Consider the following 15,712-nt stretch of genomic DNA (forward strand, 5'->3'; position numbering starts at 1 on the left):
GTTAGACTAGAAAACCAATTCATTCCCTAACTACAGTAGTACTTTTTTCATTTTGCTTTCCGTTGTGCATTGTTGATGCATGACTTGGTGACTTGGTCAAGCATCACACAGCAGACCTAGAGCTGAGTGCTGTGACAGCAGGGAAAAAGTGGAGGGGCGCCCAGATTTCAGGCAGGCTTCATTTCTCACCTGTTGTCTGCTCTAGGGAAGGGACAAGAACCCCTTGTGGAGTCTCTCTTGTGTCTCTGAGCATTGAGAAGCCCATCAAATGTGGCTTCCTTGCTGCAAGTAACTTTTCTCTGTGATAGCAAAGATTGCTTTGTCCCCACCCTTCTTACATGCTCCAAATATGGTGCATTTTGACTTGACCTTTTTATTTAAGAAAAAGAGAGGAAGAGAGAAGCTGTAAATAAAGCATCTATTTCTTGCTGTCCAAATCTTCAGAGAGTTTTCTAGAACTGATCTTAGTTACAGAATCAAAGGAGATGTAAAGCTGTGCGTTCATCTTCTTTCCTTTCTCCCAGACACAGCAGCTGCCTCTGGTGAGTCTCTGTTTTCTCCCAGTTGTTAAACATCCAGCCTGGATTCCATGAAGGTAGTTTTTTTTGTCTGTCCACCCACCTATTTTTAAAATTTAATTTGACTTCTTTTTTCTTTAAAAAAAAAAAAAAAAAAAAGAACAGGCTCTGTAGTCATCCAGTGCTCATACCCACTTGTCTCTCAGAGGCTTAATCAAATATATTACATGTGGCTTGCATTCATGGGACATAGATGGAAAAATCTAGCATTTCAAACAGGAAACTCCAGTTCACATGTTGCCCTGTTCATCAGGATTTTGCTCAGAATTTGTGTACCCCTTAGAAAAATTACACCTGTTTTCACCCTCTGTACCTTCAATGACACTGCACAGTCTTCATATGTCTCTGGTTACCAGTTAGTGTTATGGCACAGTTTGAGCGAAGGTGAGCACAGGATCTATTCATAAATGATTGCCTAGTTTCACTTTGTGCCATAAAAAAAAGATTGGTTGTAAAGTCTGAATATATAAAATAGATGGGTAAAATTGGGGCTTCCTTTCCCTTTAGATCTTCTGGCTCAGATGAAAAAGTTATTCTTATTAAATATAAGCTGTTCTGCCTGAAGAATTATTACTGTAGTTCTCAGATATAACAGTGCCAGGTTTCTCCTGGTATTGGCAATAATAAACAATACAAGCTTCAGACAGAATTTCCTGGGTAGCATACCAAATGTTCTAGAAAACCTTCTCGGACAGTAGCTAATACATTTTTAATACAAATAAAACATAATTCTTTAGTCTTGTTTCAGTTTGATCCCTAAGGTAGAAAAAGTATACCGACTATGCATAATTGATGTGTTTGTTTGAAGTGTTTACCCGAATACTCCATTCACAAAGTCTCTTTCTGTTAATAGGCTGCTGTGAGATGTAAGAATCACTTACAGCTCAAATTGTACAAATAAATGGAACGTGTCATTTTTGTACAATCAGTGAGGTGGTTATGTAGTCATCCTAATTGTGTCTTTGTCTGCACTGCCCACACCATCCATCCTTAGTGAAGTCACAGAACAGATCCAGCTGAAATGTCAGTGTGTTTCCCAGATTGGATGTGATGAGAAAGCATGAAAGCATGCAAGGGAGGGAAGAGGAGTGGTTGAGAGCAGGGGGTGCTGCCCACCCCTTCCAGGGGTGCCATCAGCATGGATTGGTGTCAGGTTGGCACGTCCATATAGGCCACCCCAGTTATTACCAGTGATATGTGTGGTTTCTTGTATAATTCCTAAACATTACCCATGATGCAGAGCAGGTGTGCAGGAAAATTTCCCTCAGTAATTTAATTATAATCTATCCTAAATTACTGAAAATCCAGTGTTACAGGTTACTGCCATCAGATTGAGTTGTTGCTGGTTTTTGTCGTCTGTAGTTTCTGTGCTGCAGGACAGTTGTGGCAGAGATTATTATTGAGGGTTTTCTGAGCCTGTGGTTTTCTTTCCAGAGGTCAAAGAAAGGCAATGAAAGTAAATCAGTCTAGTCTGGTCCCTTCTTGATGTCTTTGTACAGAGGCAGACATTTGTATGTATGGCTGATGGTTTAGCTGATAATGCTGATGGCATATCGCCCCCCAAAATAATTCTGCAGCCGAGATGGCAGCTTGCCCAGAGCAATCTTTGTATCTGATGTTTTACCTCCTGTGAGTCTAAATCAGAAATCTTCAAGTTTGTGGTGTGGAAATGAGGGTGTGTAAACCTGGGAACACTTTTACAGTAGCTTTCAGACGTATCTTTCACATCTGGGATTCACAGAGGAGCACACTGATTTGACTGAGGTGATGAGTCCGAAATGAGCTCAATGGTCCTGGTTTGAGTAATATTAAACCTCCCTTAGCTTTAATTTCAGCTGTGCTCGTATCAGAGTTCCCAGAACAAAACCAGCATAGAAGCTGGAATGTGCTTTTTACACTCTCCTGGAGATAGATGAGAGTCAAGAATGCCAATCACCATTTTATCCTATGCTGAAAATCAGAATATGTGTTAAATAAAGATTACTTAAATCTGTTCAGCACCTCTGAACAGTGAGTTTTGATGGAGCAGGATTTTTCCTATGAGCTTATGGTGTTTGCAACTGTTTCACAGCTCTGAGAAGCCAAGGAAAAGCTGCCTGGCTGACACCATCAGAACAAGTGTTTAGCTGCTGATTGTAACAGTACCATTTCTGTGCATCAAAAATGCATTGTAATGTGGTCATTATCAAGAGCAAAGAGACTTTCTGAAAGAGGGTATTGGTTGTGCAACATCTCTACTGTATCAAATGAAGCCTAACTGGAGATTTTGCAAACTCGTCTTTATAAGTAAAGTAAAATGATATGCCACATTAGAAAGTAGCTCAGTTATTAGAAAGCTCAGTCTTGCTCCTGATAAAATGGATTTTTTCACCATAAAATTCATCTTTACTTGCTGCAAGAATATTGCTAAAAGAGATTAACTTTGGATCTCAGCATATTTTATAGTGTGTCTCATGTTATTTTAAGGTTGTAAATATATTAGCTGATCTATAAGCTTCACTTAAGTTACTGCTTTCTGGGTTTTTGAAGAAATAGGATCATGTTATGCAGGAATCAGGATGATTGAATTAAATCACCCCTTCTGATATTTATTTTCCCTTGGGATCATGCTTACCAGATCAATATTTAAAAACATCTATATGGGTAAGCGTTGATTAGAAAGCAAAGCTCCATAACCCTAACAGCTAAGCTAGCAAATTTTTTTTATGCATTTTATCCGTGGTTTGTATGGCATTATCCACATGCCTGTGTATTAGAAGCAGTCAACATAAAATTATTTTCTTACTCCTTCCTCCCCCCTGCCTACCTTGCCACCTGGCAAACCTTTTTTATCATATCTAGATCCTATAAAAATATCTAACATAATTTGAAATGCTCTTGTGTGAAACATGATTAGACTGCATCAATCACTTTTCTAAGATTTTTTTTCCCTGCATTTTGTATTCTAAACTGCTAAAATCACACTTTTTTATATCCTGCTGCATTTCATGGAAGGCACGAGCAGACAGATAGTTCCCCATCTTGGGTGAACCAGTCTTATTAAGTACTCTCCCAAAGTGCATACTGGTCAAATTAAGCTTTAGGTTAACGCTTTGAAATTCTCTTCTCTTGCCAACTCATTACCAGTGATATGGCTAAGCAAACTGTTGCCTTCTGCTATTCCAGATATCTACAGAGATTTATTACATTTCAGCTAATAAGCTTACCTTCCCTAATAGCATGCACCCCACCCAGCCTTATGGCTTGACTTGTCTCTGCTCATAACTTGGGCAGAGAATTAAAGGCCAAAAGTAAAGCTGGCTTTTGAACCTGTCTGGGTAGAGCTGTTTGGGGGTCACTGTGTTGTGGATGGGAACATCCATCATTTTGGAGTCTTAACTCATCCATTACCTAGACCAGCTCTGCATTACCCCTCAAGTTGATACCAATACCTCTCTGTGGACAGATAGTGGTGGTAGATGAGGGTGATGCCTGGGCAGATGGCACTACCTTGGTGTGCTGCAGAGCCATCTGGGCAATAGAGAAACTTTGGTCTGTGCATGCAGTACAGCTGGCTGCTACCACACCTGTCTAATGGAGTTGTTGAAAGATTGTATAAATTGGTGCTGAGCTGTGGAGATTATCTCTGTCAGCTGTTCTTGTGTCAGAAGCAATTTTTTTTAATGCTGCATTTGTGTCCTAAGTGCCCAGCCTATGCCTGCCTTTGAGGAAGTGCCCTCTTTCTTCCTTCGTTATTGCTTGCATTGCATCTGAGCCATATAACTGGTGTCTTGCCCCTAAAGAGAGGAGATTTTTTTATTCCTTCCTTGGGCAGTGGTACTTGCTGCCCTTAGCTCTGGAAAACCTCTTATCCTCAAAGCAGCCAGCAGTGCTCCTCATATGCATGTAACACTGGGCTGGAATTCAGGCTGTGTTGGTCTCAGGCGTTTCGGGTGGGGTTGCCTGTGCAGCCTGGCAGTGAACATGTCCCTCTGTGCCAGCCCTCTGTGAATTGCCCTCACAGAACACTGGCTTTTTAGCTAGCTCCATACCAGCTCAGGCTGTTGGCAGGGAAAAACCAAATGTGGGTTGTGGTGTCAGTCACAGGTGGTTATATGAAGGTGGTGGTATCAAAAGACCGTGCAGCCTGCCTGGTCTTAAGAAGAGAGATAAGAAACTTTTCTAGAGGTGGGTACCACAACTGGGGTCATGGCAAAACACGTGCCAGGAGCCTGGATGGTCCAGCTGACTGCCACAGAATTAGTGATCAGATCATAACCGGCGTGCATGATCTCTGGACATCCAAGAGTTAAAGTGCTGGGGTGGGAGAAGGAAGAAAAAAGAATAAGGAAACACCTCAAATTAATAACCAGGTTCTCTGGTAAGCAGATTCAGAGAGGAGGAGAGGAGAGATGGAAGACTCTTCCTGAGAGTATTCCTGTGTACACCCACCTGCAGGAAGCATCTTCACTGTTCTGGGTCAGGCTAGACTTGTTCAAAGAGCACCTTTTGTTCTAACCGTGTTTTAAGTTTTGTTTTAAATCTCGTTCAGTTGTATTTTATTCTTTCTCTCATACCTTTCCCTGAGATTTTGAGATTCCGTCAATTTTGAAGTTAGATCCTGTGTAGGAGGAGGGCTTCCTGACCAGAGACAGAGCTTGAAAACCCCCTCCATAGATGGGTCATGCTCCACAGGAGCACCGGAAAGCTGTAAGAAGCCCGTGGAGCGGAGGCATGAAGGCTAGAGCGTCCTGAGGAGTTCTGTGGCTTTAAGACTGTCACCTACTCGCAGTGATTGAATAGCGTTCACTTTGCCACTGCTGAAATGTAGAACATCTTGAAACAAGCATACGTGTCATGTTAGTTTTTGTGTTTCTTTGTATTTCGAGAGGAAGAAACTGCTGCCACAAACTGAATGTTTCCCAGGCTTTTAATGCACTTGTGTTCTAAGTGCTGTTTTTCTGCAAAAATTTCCCCATTTCCTTTAAACTATATAGCTATGATAGTTGTTGAAGTGTTTTTGTAAGGAACTGAGTGAGTTGTTGGGTCATGCTAACCCAGTGAAAAATAAACATCTTGATGTGATCCTCACTGTTGTGTGTAGTGTTACACCAGGTGAAATAGGTGAGGGTGAGCTGTACTTTTGTTGCTCCAGGAACTTGAACAGTTTAGAAGCAGCTGACAAAAAAATTGTAGGCCACATCCTGCCACTCTTAATTCGGTGGCTTAAAGGAGATTAAGATGGACTGCCTGTCCATCTTACCTGTTTCTTGGAGCTCTACCACTGCAACTGCCCCACTGCTGGTACCCACCCTGGCTCAAAGATGGGGCTCCTGGTGCACCCACACTGGAAGCCCACTGGCTCTGGAATCCTTGGCAATCCTGCAGCTGCTATCCTTGACACCCTCTCTGCTGGCATCCAGGTTTCCCCTGGACAAACCCACTCACCATCCTGGGTAGCCAGGGCTACTTCTGTCTCCATGAAGACCATCCAGGGGGGTGGAAGGGCACAGGGACTTCCTTGGGGAAGCAGGAGGTGGAGAGGATGAGGTTGGAGAGTTGTGCAGGGGTGCTCAAGGGTGTAAGTGGAACAGTTTGGGAAGGGAGGATGCTGTAATGTTGGAGGAGACAGAAACAGCTCACTGGGTGGGAAGAGAATGAGGAGGATGTGGCAGGTGGGTGATGGAAGAGGGAGGCAACTCAGACATGAGAGCGGAGGCAGAAGTGAGGAGAGTCTGAGGATTAGTTGGTGCTTTCTGCCTTAGGTACCGTGAGCACTGAATTGTGCAAGTTCATAGCATTTTGCAAAGCTGCACACATCTGCAAGAAATTAAATGACACTGAACATTTACAGAAGATAAGTAAAAATGGAAGAACTTGCTTGAAAGAAAATTACAAATGCAAAAAATGTATCATAGTTGTCCTTTTGTGCTGGAAAGCTATTAATGAACACCACTGGTTTAACGTTGTGTTTCTGTACCACAAAGATGCCTGGAAGCCCGAGAGCCCTCCCAGCCCATGACTGCTGCATTAGACATGGGGGATTAAGTGTTGCAAAAATTCCTGCTGCAGTTTTGGGAGATCAGCTCACACCAACCTCCTTAAAAATGAAGTAAAAGAAATGGCAAACAAACTGTGTTAGAATTTGATTTTTCGAAGCATGAGATTAAAAAAAAAGAATCTGCCCTACAACAATTTGTTTTCCCTGGATTTCTAATTTAATTGTGAACTGAGGTGTGGTTGTCATTAGGGAAGTGACTGTGTAACTTAATTGACATTTCTGCATCCTTTGTGTTTGTGACTCATAGATGCCGGCTTGAGTCATCTGTACTGCTGGGCTGGAGGGAGCCCAGGGCAGTGCTGGGAGAGAGAAAAAAATGAGAACTTTTCATGTAGAATGAATGAAAGATGTTGGGAAGCTGAGACGATTCCTTTTCTTCATTTTAAGGGAGTGATTGATGTGACCTCTCTCACCAAAATCCTTTGTGTTGGCTGGAAGAGAGGGAAAGGCTGGAAATCTCTGCTGCATCCCAGGCAAGCTTTGCTGGCATGTTTAAATTAAACCCCTGCAAAATGCTGGAGTTCCAGATGTCCATCTGAGCTGTTCCCTTCCACCCTTTGCATTTTGCCCAGCACATTTGCTTGTTTAGCCACCAGATTTCATTGTTTAAAAAAAAAAAAAAAAAAAAAGAAGGGAAAAGAAAAGAATAGCTGAAGATATTTTTTTCTCAGTTGCACACTTCTGTACCAAATTCAGGCCAGGAGCAGGTGAAAATGAGACCTAACTTCCATTTGTGGTTTCACAGTTTTGAGTTAAGCCTCTCCAAATGTGTGAAGGTGTACCTCAAGGAGTGAGTGTTGTAGGATGATCTGGTTGTTGTGCTCATTATATTTTTTTTCATTTCCTCCCAACTTAGGTCAAAATGGTTATTTTTACCTAAAAAATGCAGTAAAGTGAGCAAATTTTGAAAAATCTAAGAGACACCCAACTCCTTTCCTCCCTCCACACACCCCCTTTTTTTTTTTTACTCAGATGGTGAGAACAGTTTATAACTGATGGCAGTTTTTATAAAATAGCCTCCATCCTGATAAAATGTTACCCCCTGATGTGTCATTTTTCCAGCTGAACTGCTGGTAGGATTGAAAGATCTTGCACACTGCTGCTTAAATAAGTAGACTACATGCTCTGTGAAGAAATCATATTATTTTCTCAAAGGAGAACAAGTAGGCTCAGTGCACCGAAATTGCTTTAAATAAACTTACAGCTCCTCTAGCCCTTTTTTGCGCAGCTGCAGATGATAAAGTCTATCAATCAAGCTTTCCCAGCTTTGAGAAGCTGCCACTGAAGCTGCCTCTCCTCTGTGTTGCAATTACATTTTTGTCTTTCACAGAGCTTTGTATCTGAGATATTCTATTGCTCCTAATCAGATTGTGCTTTTGGGCTGCACATATCTTTTGTTTTTCCTTAGATATATGCGTATTAAGATCTTTCAATAATTTGTTAATTGAATCTGCTATTCACTTGCAGTAAATTAGCTGCATTCGTGCAAGAATGCTTTGGGGAAATTAATTCTTAACTTATCATTGGAGAGAGTCAAAGTTTGGGCAAACGAGTGCCTTACAAAAAGAAAGGAAAATACATTGCTGGCTGTTTCTTACCATCCTGCTGGTTGCAAATCTTGTGATGGTGAATGGAGGTAATGCTGTGGAGGGGAAGCTGCAGAGTCTTCCTCAGCCCGGTGATCCGATCAGTCGCTGCCAGCAGGTGTACAATGCACGATCAATGTTTCTGTCTGCTAACAAAGAAACTCGGTGTGCATGGACACAGAGTACTCTGAGCTGAGTTATTAAGTAGACTTAACTCTACCTCTGAGCTTCTCAGTCTTGGTTTTTTTGAGACAGTCTCCTGTATCAGCCCATTGCACCAACACGCCGGTGCAGGTTCTGTTGTCTGTTCTTCTGTGGTGCCAGTGCCGTCCCTTTGCTCTTCTTGTGACACGGATATTTCAGCCAACCTTTGGTGTGAAAGAGGGTGTTTATGCTACTTGTGTTTCCAAGCATCCCTAATGGACATAATGAAAGGAGAAGTTGCTGATCAATAACCTAGTTTGTCCCATGCTTGTCCCAGGATGTCTGTAACTAACTCAGGTGCAGAGGCTGTGACGGAGGGGGTGAGTTAAAGGCTGAGAGGAGCAGTTGCAAACAGCGGCATTGCACTCAACCAAAGATGAGGGACAGCCAGAACACCTGACCCCAAAGTCAGTTCAATAGCTTTTAAAACCATTTTGGACTTAAAAACAGTAAAGGAAAAAGCGCAGCTTCCTCTTTGGCACTGTTACTTAATATCTCAGTGTAGATACCCTCCAAAGCTGTAGTGAAATATGAAGTTAATACATCACTAGCAAGCTTTCAGTCAGAATGATGTATTATTCAAAGTGGAATTAGCTAGAAGGATCAATGCACACCCATTACTCTATTTAAAATAATCATTGAAAGACTCATTAACTTTCCCCCCCCAAACAACATAGTGAATGAGACATTTAGGAACAACCCCTCCTCCAGCATATGCACCTCTATGACTTCGGTATATTTTCATTCATAGCAGGATTATTAACACCTGAAGGCCAAAACCCAGATTTAACTCAACGGAGTTTGCCTTCAAATCACTGAACCTGAAACCCGTTGCCGTAGGCAAAGGCAAAATCAGCTCTAATGCACATTTTCAAAAAACCAAAGGTCATGGTAGTATCTGTGTGAAATAGTGCATGTGCCAGCATAAGGTTCAGTGTCACATTTTGCCTGGGTACCTGTTATTCTCTCTGATTTTACACATGAGCAGCAACTTGAAGTATTAAGGGGGCTGTTTCCATTTCTTGTTTTCCCTTACAAATATATCCTGCCAGATACTTACTTTGGGCAGTCCATTCATTACACAGCAAATGCCTTCTGCCTCCCAGCTCACCTCTGTCAGGCTGCAGGCTCTTGGCCAGATTTGTCCTTTTGCATTGACTCAAACGAGAGATGTGCAATTATAGCTTATATGGGGGAGATGGAAGAAAATATCATCTGTGGAGGAGCAGGAATATATCATTCTTGGATCATTTAGTGCCTGTGAAGGTGAAAAACTTAGAGCACCAAATCTAGATTATGATTATGTCAGGAGCTTTGTAGGCATTTTCTTGGCTCCACAGATATCTCAGTGTGCTGCAGTGTCGACCAGTATCCCTTCTCACCCGTCAGTTCTCCTGAAAAGGTCCAGACAAATATTTCCTACTTTATTTCAAAGCAAGGCACATGTAAACTTTTCATATCTGTTCATCCACATTCCAGATCCGGCTGAAATATTTCACTTCCTTTTATTCATTAATGTTTAAGAAATGAGATATTTATCCACAAGCAGATTTTACAGTGTGGACTTCAAAAGGGAGAGAAGTGAGAGGTGAGACAATGGGCATAGTGCAGAGTAGAAGGGTGGGAACCACAAAGCCAGGATGTGTGTCCTTTCCCAGTGCTGCAGCCCAATGCGGGATAAAGGATTGTTGTTCAGAGGGGTTAGGAGCAGGGATAGCTAGCCCTGAAATTATTTGGCCCCAAAGACATGAATTTGGAGAGTTTCACAAGCAGTATCCCTAGTACTTTCCCTTTACTGAGAAAAAAAATGTTTCTTTTTATGGTAATTATCTTGGATTCTTTGAAATCCTGTTGCTGTGATATTAATATATATATTGTGTGACACAATGTTCACATTAATGGGATTCTTCTAATTTCTGTTCTAAGCCAGTGAAAATCAGGTCCTTTCCTGTAGAGATTGAGGACTGGCATCTGTCCAACACCGCTAAGCTGATAAAAGAATAAATTGTTTAACCATGTTGATTGTCCTGAAACACTACAGGACAATTTAATCTATGCAACATAGTTAATTTATAATAGTTTTCTTTTTATTCTTAGTTGTTTGTACAGAGTGTTTGGAGACCTGGGTATTTGGCTGGTGAGTTGTGTGTCTTTACCACAAGCTGTATGGGAGCTGAAGGTGCGCGGCTGGGGGAATATTACCCCTGACTTTCACCATTGTAATTGAAAGTAGAGTTTGACACATTGGCATCTCACTGTGTCAGCCACTGTCACTGGCTTCAGCTGCCACGGTTAAGTATGTAGTCATTCATCCTTGGCAGACACCGTCCTTTACAGCACGAGAGGATGGTCTCTGGATGTTAATGCCGCAGCACTCTGGGAGCAGCTGGCTATCTCGAATTCAAGGCATGCAGATTGTCTTGGCCATTTCACTTAGCAGATGGGTAAGGCTTGATAGATTGAAGATTTAGTTTCCAAGTCAAGGGCCAAATGTTGCAGTGGGAGAGAAAAGTAAATTATATCACTATTCGGAGGGGAAAGGCTCAGGTACTGTATCACAAAATTGTTGCCATTCATTTTCCTCTGCCTTGAACAAAATGCATGTCATTTCACCTTTCAATATAGCCGACTATGGCATTCTCCTTCACTTTGAGATGCTTTGCAATACTGTCTGTGAGCCCATTTAATGAGCTTGAAAGCAGTTGCTGCAAATTTATGACAGTTTAATGTCCAAATGCCAGATTTTTTTTAAGGTGGAAATGAAAGAGAAATTTGTATTTCATATCAACACAAATACGTGGGTTTCCTTCAGTTCTTTTTTCCCCACACCCTTTTTTTCCACCCGACATATCTATTTAAACATATTTTTAAAAGGGAAGTGTATTCCTTACTCCTGAGCTGTTCAAGCAATTAATATTCATCTACTTCTCACAAGGTGGCTGGTACCAGTGATCATTAGAGAGCTTTGTGGTGTTTTCCTGAGCCCTTCTTGTGTTGGCTGGTGGAAGGATAACCTGATGCTTTCGGGGATGCTACCTGGAGCAATGGGGAAGGGGAGGGAAGTCTGACCCTTTGGGCAGGGGTCTTGTAAATAAAGTCTGGTGTTGCTGAGTGGCCTCTCCAGCTGCCTCAGTGTGTATTTGGGGGTTCCCCTGTTTTTATTTGTAACTGTTTCTGAAATAAGCATTGCAAGCTCGGTATTTTTGCCAGAGACCTTTTTTTATTGCTTTATAGAACTGTTTCCAGCAGAAAGACAGGTCATGGATTAGTTACATGACTTTAGCATATGGCTTAAATTATATAGCATATGATACAAATTTTAACACTTTACAACTCTGTTGAGTTTTGAGAAATCAGGGTCTTCGGGAGGTTCTGAGTTTGTCCTATAAAATAATCAGATGAACAGAGAGCTTTAGCTATTTATATACAATGAGTGATAGAGAATGAGAACTGGTTGGGATGTTTTAACTCTTTAGGACACACTGAGCTTAGTACTGCTGTAACACAGGGGCTTTCCATAGAGTACTACCTTACCCAGTACAGTCTGTTTTCATATGCTGTGGCTTGATGCCCATACTGGCATGGACAACCTGGCTGAGGTGCTGTGTGTCCTCCTTGCACTCCTTCTCTGCTTTTTCACTGGAACTGTCCTCTTTGGAGCATTAATAACATTATCCTGAGAAGGTGCTGAACTCCCTGGTCTGCCCTCGAGGCTAGAGCTGTAAAAACAGCACTTTCAAGCAAGGGGACAACAGGTTGTGCTGCTGAGATGTGTTAACACTGTTGTCAATAGAATTCATGACTTGATCAACCTTGTTCACTGAGGAAGGAATCATTTCTCAGTCCCTGGATCAGATGTGGGAGCTGTAAGTAAGTCTAACCTGTAGAGTAATGATTTCCACCATGACTTCATGTGAAAAACATCTCTAGTTTATGACTGTAGAATGGAGTCACTTGTGCCTTGCCTTTTCCTATGTTGCAAATGTTCGTTTTGTTCGTTGCATTAACATCAAGCCATTTGTTCTGTTCAGAATGGCATGTGCACCAGGTATCAAAGTCACCAAAGGGTACAATAAACAAAGAGATTTTGCTTCTTCATGTCATGTTCATCCCGTATTTACCCTATGGTGAGAGCTCTGTTAGCACAGGAAACTGCTTAATGCTATCTCTGTGTTTGTTTTCCATTGTGCTTAGTGTGGTAGTTACCTGTTTATTTCTGCTGAGAAGGATTAATAGGCATTTTTCAATTGTGAATGATGCACACAAGCGTTATTTAATCTGTTTTCTTCAGACCTATAGTGTGTTAGTCAGTCTTGAGCAAAAGCATCTTGTTCAGGAAACAACATTTGTAGTAGTGGTACTGTGGCTGTTCTAGGGCAGTTTCAGGATGCTTTTCCATCTGGCTGTTAATACTCACCATGCAGCAAGCTTGTGGCCAGCAGCATCACAGCTTTGTGTTTGTGCCTGACATTCCTGTGCTTGAGAAGCTGCCATTCGTGGTGTTTCTTCTGTGCTAGGGTCTTGAAGGAAGAGGGGGAAACGCATGACTCTTCTCTTACAGGAAAAGAAAAACTTTGCCCAGCTTTGGCAGGTGTTTGTTGGGTGAAGCAAAAGTGCCAAGACCCAGTTGCAGTTGTATGATCTTTCTCTTACTCTGTAGCCAAGGCATCAGCAGAAACATGGCATGTAAAATCAATCTGGAGAATTCATTGCTGTTTTGCTTTGGGATATATTCATAAGATAATAAAAATACACTGCTGTAACACATATTATATAACAAAGAAAGATAAAAGCAGTTTGCAGAAGGATATAAGCTCAAGCTTCATGACATGGAATCATAAAGCAGGTCAGAAGGACACTTCTTATTCTGGAGATTTTTGTCCTTTTTTTTCCTTCAGCTATTTTTTGCCCTTCCTTTCTTTTGAGTATCAGCTGTTGGCAGAGACAGGATTCTTGTATGGGTGAATCTGTGATCTCTACCAGCATGGTAGCTGCAGGCCAGTTAAACCAGAGTCATACAGCAACAGGGATAGAACTTGACATTTTGGGTTTCAGAAACCTCCTTTTCTCTGTGAACACAGCCAGAAAAAGGATACAGAGACGTGCAATAAAAAGAGAGAGGATATTCAAGGTGGGTTTTTTGGTTTGTTTTTTTTTTTTAAGAATTTGAAGAAGAAAAAGATATAAGAAAACTTTTTTTCTGAAATCTGAACCCTTCCACAAAATGAGAAAACTTCTAGGTGCTTTTCTAATGGTCTTGCTAAGATCCTGAAGCAGTTGTAGTGAAGTGTGAGGGAACCATGTGAGAGTATAAGGAAAAAAGAGAGAAAGCATCCGAAAGGAAAATAAAGCTATATCCCATACAGGTCTGAACTAACATCTCTGCAAGTGATACTTGTTTGAATGTGATTTTTTAAGGAAACATGAGATTCCACTCCTTATACCCTTGGAGAAAACATGATTACAGATGCATGGAGCGTTTGCTCTCCAGCCCCCAAAGAAATAACATGCCTGTTGATTTCATGCTATTGAAGAACACAGCACATTTGCAGAATGTGCTATCAAAAAGCCTGTGTGCATCTATGCAGTTGTACCACCTCAGCAGATTAAAGGGGCGCTGCCAGGACTGAGGTTAAGGATTGATCTGCTTTGACACAAAGTCCCAGAAGGAAGAGTTCTAACCTTTAGGATTCTTTCTGTCTATTTGCTTTCTTCAAACTGATTGCAGCTGTCACCAGAAATAAAACCAATATAAACAAAATAAAACTCTTTACTGCTTATGGTTAGGCAGCAATAAATAAAACATTGTTTAAGTCCAGTACAAGGTTTTCTTATGTTCCTGTACTTAATTGCTGGTGGCATTTTAATGACTTTTATTTTTAATTGGATTTTTTTTTTTTTTTTGTGAGACCTGGATGAATGGAGAAGATGCAGGAATGTGTCACGTAACAGGCTCTCTATTTTTAGTGTTTGTTGTTGACTTGTCAGATGGCAGACAGAACTTACAAAGTGAGTCTTCGGGTCCACTGTGCTGTGATTATTATTTATACAGGATCCAAAGTGCACAGAGCACCCCTTTGGGCATATAAAAGTTCATGCTTCAAGGAGCTTACAGCCTTCAGGGCTAATAGTATTATGTCCAGTGACATCTAAGCTGTATATATTTCAAAGCTGCTTTTTCTCCTTTCATAATTTTATTGAGTTTCTTACCCTAGCTAATCGTTGCAAGTTCTGGAGTATTGTGATGAGGAAGGGATTTTCAATTTCCATTTGCAACACCAAACCAAACCATTTTGTCTTTAGAGAAGTGCACAGAAATGCGTCCAGAACACAGCACAGTAGTTCAAAGGCCAAATAAACAGAAAAAAGAAAGGTGGTTTGTTGTGGTTTATCTCAATGAAGTTGGCTAAGAAGATAATGAGGTTTCTAAGATTCCTCATTAGTCATGGGGAGGAAGGACGAGAAGGTATGTGATTGTGAAACTTGGGCAGTTGCTTCTAGTTTTCTTGTCTGGCCATTAAATTTGTGATATTTTTATTATAACGCATTTTTTGGATGTGCTGTTGTCAATTATGTCCTCTTCCTAAGAGTAAGGTCCAAGCTGGTTCTGTGCTTCTCGCAACAGTGTGTTCCCTGTTGGGCACAAGGTCCCTTCTCAGGGTTTTCTTCTTTTGTCTCTACTCCTTTCTGAATATATTGATACACAGCCATAATGTGATTAAACTCTGCTATTCCTCATGACATTGAGGTCATCAGCAGGCAGTAAAGTACAGAGAAGCTCTTTTGCATTTGATGTGTTGCCCACTGGGAGCAGTCCATCCGGAAACGATCAACACTGCTCAGGTTCTGAAGCTGACTGGTGGGGAAAAAAAAGAGAAATGTACCCCATGAATGAGATACATGCCAGTATTTATCTCCCAAAAGTAAATTGGCAAGTAACTTAAATAATGGAACATGTTCCCAGAAATTGTGAGTTATTCCTTCAATACCTCTGAAGAGGCAAAAGGTTAAAAAAAAAATGCATTATTGGTTGTAAATTCCTTGGCTGTGTGCAAGTAAGGGACTGAAGTGATGGGTTTAATTTGGAAGTTGTGGAGCTCAACAGAGTTAATCCTTCCTGCTGCCTTCCCCTCCTCTCTCTGGTCTGGATCTCACCGTTGCAGAGGATGTGGACTGGGAGATAGAAGGAATGCTGCAAGTTTTGGTCTGGCACTGCATGCAATTACATTGTCAAAAACTGGTGATTTTTTCTATATCCTCTCACAAAGCTTTTTTCCCTTTCTTTTGTCCAAGTGACACTAAAT

General features: G+C 41.4%; 1 protein-coding gene across 1 annotated transcript in view; it reads left to right on the top strand.

The window, feature by feature from the left end:
- The window catches only part of PTPRG (protein tyrosine phosphatase, receptor type G), a 386,788-nt gene that overhangs the window by 258,696 nt on the left and 112,380 nt on the right, over window positions 1–15,712 (top strand). The window lies entirely within an intron of this gene.

The sequence above is a fragment of the Corapipo altera genome, unplaced genomic scaffold (assembly GCF_003945725.1).
Source record: "Corapipo altera isolate COAL_440 unplaced genomic scaffold, ASM394572v1 55, whole genome shotgun sequence".
Lineage (NCBI taxonomy): Eukaryota > Metazoa > Chordata > Aves > Passeriformes > Pipridae > Corapipo > Corapipo altera.